The sequence below is a fragment of the Kogia breviceps genome, chromosome 4, assembly GCF_026419965.1.
Source record: "Kogia breviceps isolate mKogBre1 chromosome 4, mKogBre1 haplotype 1, whole genome shotgun sequence".
NCBI classification, from domain to species: Eukaryota; Metazoa; Chordata; class Mammalia; order Artiodactyla; family Physeteridae; genus Kogia; species Kogia breviceps.
The window spans coordinates 168595777-168604650 of record NC_081313.1 but is presented as its reverse complement, the minus strand read 5'-3'; positions in this window follow the sequence as shown (position 1 = coordinate 168604650).

The window sequence follows — 8874 nt, the reverse complement described above, 5'->3', positions numbered from 1 at the left end:
GGCACGCAGGCTTCAGTAGTTGTGGCATGCGGGCTCAGTAGCTGTGGCTCATGGGCTCTAGAGTGCAGGCTCAGTAGTTGTGGCACACAGGCTTAGTTGCCCTGTGGCATGTGGATCTTCCCGGACCAGGGCTCAAACCTGTGTCCCCTGCATTGGCAGGCAGGTTCTTTTTTTTTTTTTTTTTTTTTTTTTTTTTTGCGGTATGCGGGCCTCTCACTCTTGTGGCCTCTCCTGTTGCAGAGCACATGCTCTGGACACGCAGGCTCAGCAGCCATGGCTCACGGGCCCAGCCGCTCTGCAGCATGTGGGATCTTCCTGGACCGGGGCACGAACCCGTGTCCCGTGCATCGGCAGGCCAACTCTCAACCACTGCGCCACCAGGGAAGCCCGACAGGCAGATTCTTAACCACTGCGCCACCAAGGAAGTCCCTAATTTTTCTTGGATGTGTGTGTTTGGGAGGAGTCAGGTTGAGAGTGGAGTGCACACCATCAGATTCATGCCCAGATGCCTTTGGGCAACTGCCGACAGTGGAGAGAGAGGTTGGGGGTCAAGACAACACCTCTTCACAAGTTGAGGGGAAGGGCTGTAGGACTAGTGTCCTTCGGGGTACTCTAACTCAGAGGAGCTGGAGAACAATGTAGGGGTGAGAGCAGCCCTTGGCCCCACCCATATCATGTCAGATGATTGAAGAACACTCACAGGTCACATCAATATTTGTTATTTTTTTTTGGGAAACCCTTTGACAGGGTTTCTGTACTTTTCCTGTTGCATTTATTTGGTTACATGTAGCTCATTTAATTCACAGTTGGCAATGATTCTTTCTCGGCAATCAGAAATTCTTGATAAGTGAGAACAAATGATCTACAAACTGTATACAATGATTACGAATGCTAAATTTCACACTTTGTGAAGTTTGTACAATTATTCATGTGAATTTTGCTAGTTGCTGTTTGGATTTTGGAGTGTGTGTGTATGTGTTTTCTTTCCTCCAAATATTCACATTGTTGACTTATGTGCTATGCTTATGATGCTTGATGGATAAATCAGCCCCCAGCAGATACAGGGATTTGTTGAAATGCAGACAGGGGGGTAGGTCAGGTTTGAGTAGAGCTCTACACCTCTGTGGCAGACAATGGAAGTTGGTGGATAAGTACCCTAGCTTCCTCACCCCTTGTATGGGGTGACTAAGGTATGTTTTCCACACTGATTCTCAGAGGTCCCCATGGGATTGAGTTCCAGCTGCCCCCAGTGGAAACTTGCATATCAATGCACTCTTTACTTATTCCCTTTCCTTCCCTGTCTCACTTCTCCACCTCCCTTTCAGAATTTCCTATATCACTTTCCAAATAAACTACTTGCCCTTGAATACTTATCTCAGGATCAGCTTCTGGGAGACACCAAATGAAGACATTCTCTCTAGGCCTCAGTTTCCTCATCCATCCAAAGGGAAGAATAACTCCCCCTATTATCAACGTTATGGGAATAGGAGGTGTTGGGAATGGGGCATGTGTCTGTGGGCTAATTCCCCCATCTGCTACCTCTCTGGGGGGTCCTCCGTTCCTGGGAAACGGAAGATGGAGCTGGTTACGGGGAGTTTCCTCCACCTCCTGTTGTTATTCCAGTTGTCCCCACACTGGAGGCTCACATGCATCTGTCATCTTCCAGGATGAGGCAATTGCTGCAGCCTGCACAGTCCTCCTTGGTGGGGAGTCAGTCCTCAGAGGCAGCAGGGAAGAGGTGGCTGCCCAGAGATGTCCACTGTGGTGGCATTGAGGAAATAGAGAGACAGAGGGTAGTTGAGTTACCATGAGGCATCTTCCTGAGGCAGGATATGGTGTCACCTGGGAGGTAGTCAGAGGGGTGGCATATCTTGACCAGAGCCTCCCAATGGCCCTTGGAAAAGCCCTGCCAGGCAGCTGTGGAGCTGAAGCTGAGGTACAGCAGGGCCCCCTGTTGCACATGCAGTACTTCCCTTTTATTAGCTCTGCTGGGCTTTCTTGCTGACAAGGCCTCTGCGCAGGCCCTGGCACACATTTGGCAATTAGCTACCTGCAGGCATGTCAAGAGCTGCCCTAGTGCCCAGCTTGCAGGTCCTGGGGGTGCTAGTGTGGCCACCAGGGCCTCGCAGATGCTGGTTGTCCCAGAGGTAAGGAGGCAACCTGGATAAGAGTGGCCGATCAAATGGGGACAAGAAGCCTGGGGTGGGCAGGGCCAGGCAGAGACCCCGTGTCATCCTTTAGCTCCTCCCTCCTCCCTCCCAGGTCTCAGGCTCTCCTGCACATTCCACAGAAAGGTCTGGCCCTTGACTGGCTCCTGGGAGGTAGCCTGTAAGCCTCTGGAGTATCCTACCTGGTGAGAATCCCTTTGTATACCTGGGGGCCATGCCAGTTAGTTTATGCTAACAGTGAGATTTATAGTGGGGGCCTTGGGCCACACTGTATCAGTTTAACCTCTGGAGGGGCCAGAGACTAACTAAGATGAGCCATGTAGGCGGTCAGCCATGTCTATGTGGCTGTTATGGGCTGAATTGTGTGCCCCTCCCGATTCATATGTTGAAGTCTTAACCCCACAGTACGTTAGACTCTGACTGTATTTGAAGATAGCGTCTTTTTAAAAATTAAAAAAATTTTTTGGCTGCAATGGGTCTTTGTTGCTACACACAGGCTTTCTCTAGTTGCAGTAAGAAGGGGCTACTCTTCGTTGCAGTGTGCGGGCTTCTAATTGCGGTGGCTTCTCTTGTTGCAGAGCACAGGTTCTAGGCGTGTGGCCTTCAGTAGTTGCAGCACATGGGCTTCAGTAGTTGTGTCTCACGGGCTCTAGAGTGCAGGCTCAGTAGTTGTGGCACATGGGCTTTGTTGCTCCATGGCATGTGGGATCTTCCCAGACCAGGGACTGAACCCATATACCCTGCGTTGGCAGGCGGATTCTTAACCACTGCACCACCAGGGAAGTCCCAGAGATAGAGTCTTTAAACATGTGATTGAATAAAAATGAAGTCTTTAATCCAGTATGACTGCCATCCAAAGAAGAAGAAATTTGGACAGAGACATGTGTGCGCACAGAGGGAAGATGACGGGAAGAGACAGGGAGAAGATGGCCGTCTACAAGCCAAGGAGAGAGACCTCAGAGGAACCAACCCTGATGACACCTGGATCTCAGACTTCCAGCCTCCAGAACTGTGAGAAAATAAATTTCTGTTGTTAAAGCCACCTAGTCTGTGGTGTGTTGTTACGGCAGCCCTAGGAAACTAAAACAGTGGCCAACCCCCAGTGAAAATCCTGGGCACTAAGACTCAAGGCAGCTACCCTGGTTGGCAGTACATCATGTGTGTTGTCACACATTATTGCTGGGAGAATTAAGCACTGTCCACGTGATACCCCAGGGAGGGGACAACTGGAAGCTTGTGCCTGCTCTCTCTTGGACTCTGCTCCATGTGCCTTTTACCTTTGCTGATTTTAATCTGTATCCTTTCCCTGTAACAAACCATGAATATAACAACTTTGCTGAGTTCTGTGAGTCCTTCTAGTGAATCATTGAACCTGAGTGTGGTCTTGGGGACCTCCCACTACACAGATTCATAGAGAAGGAAGTGACTCCCCAGATCTCTGGCAAATGTACATTTGGAAGTAGGAGCTCCCTTTCCAGGACCTTGGGCTCAAGCCTTACTGAATCCTTCCCCATGTCTTGTTGGAAGTGGCTTTCCACCCGCTCTGGTGGTACGTTTTGTCCCCCAGAACCCCACATGGGCACAGCTTGAACTGTTCCAAGCTGCAGCATGATCTTGGGAAAGTCACCCACCTCAGAGGCCATCCAGCATCATGGTGGAGGGAGGGATCAGGTTTTAGGGTCATACCAGGTTGGATTGGAATTCCTCCCCACCCCACCCTAATCCAGCATGTGACCTCGGGACAGTCACTTTCCCTCTATGATCCTCAGTATATGAATCTCTAAAACTGCTTTAAATACCAAATAAAATCCCATATGGAGAGAAAGAAATGTTATTGTACTTTCATATTGTCCAGGGTCATTCTGCTCCTTCAGATCTAGATAAGATTGGCTCAAACCTCTTCCAACATCTTTGCTGAGATTTTGGTAGATCTCTAGATGATTATTTTCTCATGATCTCCTGTTGTTGCTGAATTAAATAGTTTCACTGTCAGCTCAGTGTTCCTGGTCTATAGGATGAGGCCCTTACTCCTCTCCTTGATTTCATCAGAAACCCATTCACCCAAGTCCCCTGGGTGTGGAATGGTTTTTACTGAAGTTTGGGAGAGTGGAGGGGAAGTTTACATTGCAACTGCAGCAATTTAACATTGACTGTTAGACATCTCTGTTCCAACCCAGCCTACCCGACCACCTCGTGTGGCATCCTAGAGTCTTGCCATCACATTGCCTTCCCATCCATCCATCCATCCTCCCATCCATCCATTCATTCATCCATTTGTTCATTCATTCATTCATTCACTCAACAAGTAAATTTTGAGTGGCTGCTGAGCCTTGTGAACCATGGAGGTATGGCTCCCTGGCTCTCAGCTCACAGTTAAGTGGATGAAATAGACATTCATCAAAGAGTCACACAAATGAATGTAAAAATCATTGATATGGTGAGGAGAATGAGGGGATAATGAGCACCTGATGTAGCTGGGATAGGGAGGGGGTGAGGGGAGGCTTCCTTAAAGTGGGGTTTGCATTGAAATCTCAAAACTGGGGAGGCATTAACTCAGGGTGGGAGTGGAGAGACAGGAGCAGCATATACAAAGGTCCTGTGGCACCATCTTTGTTTATCCCTTCCTTTTCTGATACTGGGATTCAGCTTGCCTCACCTCTCACTTTTTAGTCCCTTTTGGTCTCCCTGCTGCTTGTCACTCCCATCCTTCTATACAAGGGTTTGCAAACTAGGGCCTGAGGGCCAAATCTGGCTCTTGAGCTATGAACGGTTTTTAAATTTTTTAAATGGTTGAAAACAAAAGACTACAGTTCATGAACCAAATTTCATGCTACCTATGATAATTTTGTTTTGTAATTAAGACTTTCAAACCTAGTGTCCATGAAGGAAGACTTAGTGATAACCATAGGATTAACATGTCCAGTGATATGTAATTTTAGAAAGCCCACATTAGATGGCAGGTTTTAGACAGGATTTTCTGGGCTGCAAATTAACTAGGGTTTTTCTGTAATCGTGGAGCCTAGACAGTTGATACAGAAGATGGAAACTTCTTCCCGATTTCCTCTTTGTGAGATGTAGTCAAGATATTTTGGTAGTTGTTATATTTGGGAGCACCTGTTGCAAGGTAGCCAGCCATATTAGGAGAGGCAAGTATGTAGGAGGGTTTCTGGGGTGGGGGAGGGGAGGGGAGAAAAGAGTGAACAAATACCTGTCACTAAAACCCAAACAGCCAGATCCATTTCTGCAATATGTTTTACTTTCTTTAAAACAAACAAACGGAACCCCCTACATGCTATATTTTTGTGCTACAATTTGGGGAAGAGGAATACACAGAAGGTAGATATTAGTTGAGAATCGTTCTGCATCGTTTTGATGACTTTAATACATTTTTCAACGCAATGGTTAAAAAAAGTACTATATTTTGTGACGTGTAAGATGTTATGAAATCCAAGTTTCAGTGTCAATAAAGTTTCGTGGGTGCTCAGCCACGCACCTTCCTCAATGTTTTCTCTACCGTGGCTTCCTCGCTATAGCCTCAGAGCTGAGCCATCCTTGCAACAGAGACTGTATGTCCCATAACGCTGATATTTACTCTCTGGTCCTTTACAGAAAAAGTTTGCTCACCCCTAACCCATGGTATAACTTAGCAGCAGGCTTGTTCTGAAGCACCTGCCCTCCCATACACCTGCTTAACCCCTATCATTGTCCCCTCTGCCCTTTGTCCAATCCGTGTGGTGAGGTCTGACCACAGCTCCCTGCACACTCACTCTCTCCTCCCTGTAGGCTCTGTCCCACCAAGAGAACGTTGCACATGCTGTTCGCTCCCAGGGGATGATTACACCGGAGGTGGGTGGAACTGGGCCAGTTCACAGCCAGGATCTGTGTTTCTGAAAAAGAGCAGCTTTTAATCCATTTTGTGAAATGGCACTATCGCCACCTGATGGCCACTTACTCCAACTGTAGCTGCAGTTCTTTCAAAGCGTTTGACATGGACCATCATCCTCTCCAGGACCCTGTCTAGGGCAGGGAAAAATGGGAAATGCCCATGGAAAAATGCCCCAGATATGGTTCGCTCATATTTCTGAACAGATGGCCTATTCAAGTTCCAAATCTCTGCGGCTTCCCTCCATCCCCCATCTATCCCAGCGATCCTCAAACATGAACGCTCATGTAATTCCCCTAGGGTTGTTAAAATTACGATTTAGTGGTCTGGGATGACGTCCGAGTCTTCATTTCTAGCAAACTCCCAATAATTGATACCTCTGATTCATGGACAGCTTTGAGTATCAGGCTTTACTTTTTCTATAGAAAAGAGGTCAGCAAATCCTTCTGTAAAGGGCCAGATAGTAAATATTTTACATTTTGCACACCATAGGGTCTCTGTCAAGACTACCTGGGCTTCCCTGGTGGCGCAGTGGTTGAGAGTCCACCTGCCGATGCAGGGGACGCGGGTGCGTGTCCCGGTCCGGGAAGATCCTACGTGCCGCGGAGCGGCTGGGCCCGTGAGCCATGGTCGCCGAGCCTGCGCGTCCGGAGCCTGTGCTCCGCAAAGGGAGAGGCCACAACAGTGAGAGGCCTGCGTACCGCAAAAAGAAAAAAAAAAAAAAAAAAAAAAAAGACCACCCAACTCTGCCTTGTAGCTTGAAAACAGTCAGATATGATACATAAACTAATGGGCTTTGCTGTGTTCCCATAAAACTTTATTTATGGGCTCTAAAATTTGTATTTTATATAATTTCAATCTGTCATGAAATAGTCTTATTTTTAAAAAATTTCCAGGACCTTCCTGGCGGTCCAGTGGTTAAGAATCCACGCTTCTATTGAAATGGGCACGAGTTCGATTCCTGGTCGGGGAACTGGGATCCTGTATACCGTGTGGCACGGACAAAAAAAAAAAAAATTTAAAAAAAGTTTTTACTCACCATTTAAAAATGTAAAAACCATTTTTAACTTGCAGGCCATACAAAAAACAGGCTGTTGGATGGATTTGACCCACGGACTGTAGTTTGCAAACCCCTGCTTTAGGCATCGAGTTCTAGACAATATCGTGTGTCATTAAGACCTGGGGCTATGGGATGGGTCCTCTGAATCTTTGCTATGGCTTATCAGCAGCTTCACTTTTCAAGCTTCAGTTTCTTCATCTGCAAAATAAGGAGTTATATTACCTACCTTGCAGGGTTTTTGTTTAAAATTTAATGAGGTAATCTATCTAAAGGGCTTAGCCCTGTACAGGGCACATAATAAATCTCAGCTGTCGATATCATTATTGTCATTATTCTGAGACCCAGAAATTGAATCCACGCAGCTTCAATTCTTCAGCTTTTTCTCCAGTTGTAGCACAACTCCCTTAACCGGAACACAGGGTAGGTCATGGACTTGAGATGATATATCTGGGCATGGTCTTTGCATGATGCTGGCCCTTCCTAAACAAACTGTATTAGTTTGTTAGGGCTACCATAGCAAATTACCACAAACTGCATGGCTTAAACAACAGAAATTTATTCTCTTAAAGTTCTAGAGGCCAGAAGACTCATATAAAAGTTGTCAGCAGAGCTGGTTCCTTCTGGGAACTCTGAGGGAGAGTCTGTTCCTTGCCTCTCCCCTAGCTGCTGGTGGTTTGCTGGCAATCTCTGGTGTCCCTTGGCTTGTAGAAGCATCAACTGGATCTCTGCCTTCATCTTCAGATGGTATTCTCTCTAGGTGCATGTCTGTGTCCAAATTCTCCCTTTTCATAGGGACACCAGTCATGTTGGATTAGAAGCTACCCTAATGACCTCATTTTACTTTGATCACCTCAGTAAAGACCCTATTTCCAGATAAGGTCACATTCTGAGGTACCAGAGGGTAGACATCGACCTAGAACAATATCCATATTGTTCTTCATAGTGGCTGTATCTATTTACATTCCCACCAAGAGTGTAGGAGGGTTCCTTTTTGGAACTATCCTCTCCAGCATTTGCTATTTGTAGACTTTTTGATGACGGGCATTCAGATTTGTGTGAAGTGATACCTCATTGTAGTTTTTATTTGATTGCACCATAATTTTTGTAACCAATTTGCTATTGATGGATGTTTCCAGTTTTTGCTAAAGTGGATATTTTGTACACATATTATTTCATACCAGTGAGTGTGTCTGAGCATGAACTCCAGAAGTGGAGTTGATGGGCCAAACGTTGCTTTTTGATTGATATTACCAAGTTTTTCTCCATAAGAATTGTACTAATTTACAGTCTCCTTAGAGATACGTGAATACCTGTCTTCTCACAGACTCACCAACAATTTATGTTGTCATCCTTTGAATATTGTCCTTGTCACTCTGATACGTGAAAAAATAGTACCTTAGTATGATTAAAAATAATTCACAGACTTTATTATTTTATTACAGTTTTAGATATACAGAATAATTGAGCAGATAGTGAGTTCCATATACCCATCCCCTCTTTCCACCCCTGCATATAGTTTTCCTTATAAGTAATATTTTGCTTTGGTGGGGTGCATTTGTTTGAATTAACTTATCAATATGGATAAATTCCTCAGTATGAATTTTAATTTGCATTTCTCTGTGAGTGAGGTGGAAAATCTTTTTAATATATAAATAGAATATGTATTTTCTTTTCTGTGAACTATCTCTTCAGATCCTTTGCTCATTTTCCTTTTCGTTTGTTGGATTTTTCTTATCAATTTCTAGGAGCTCTTTATACATGAG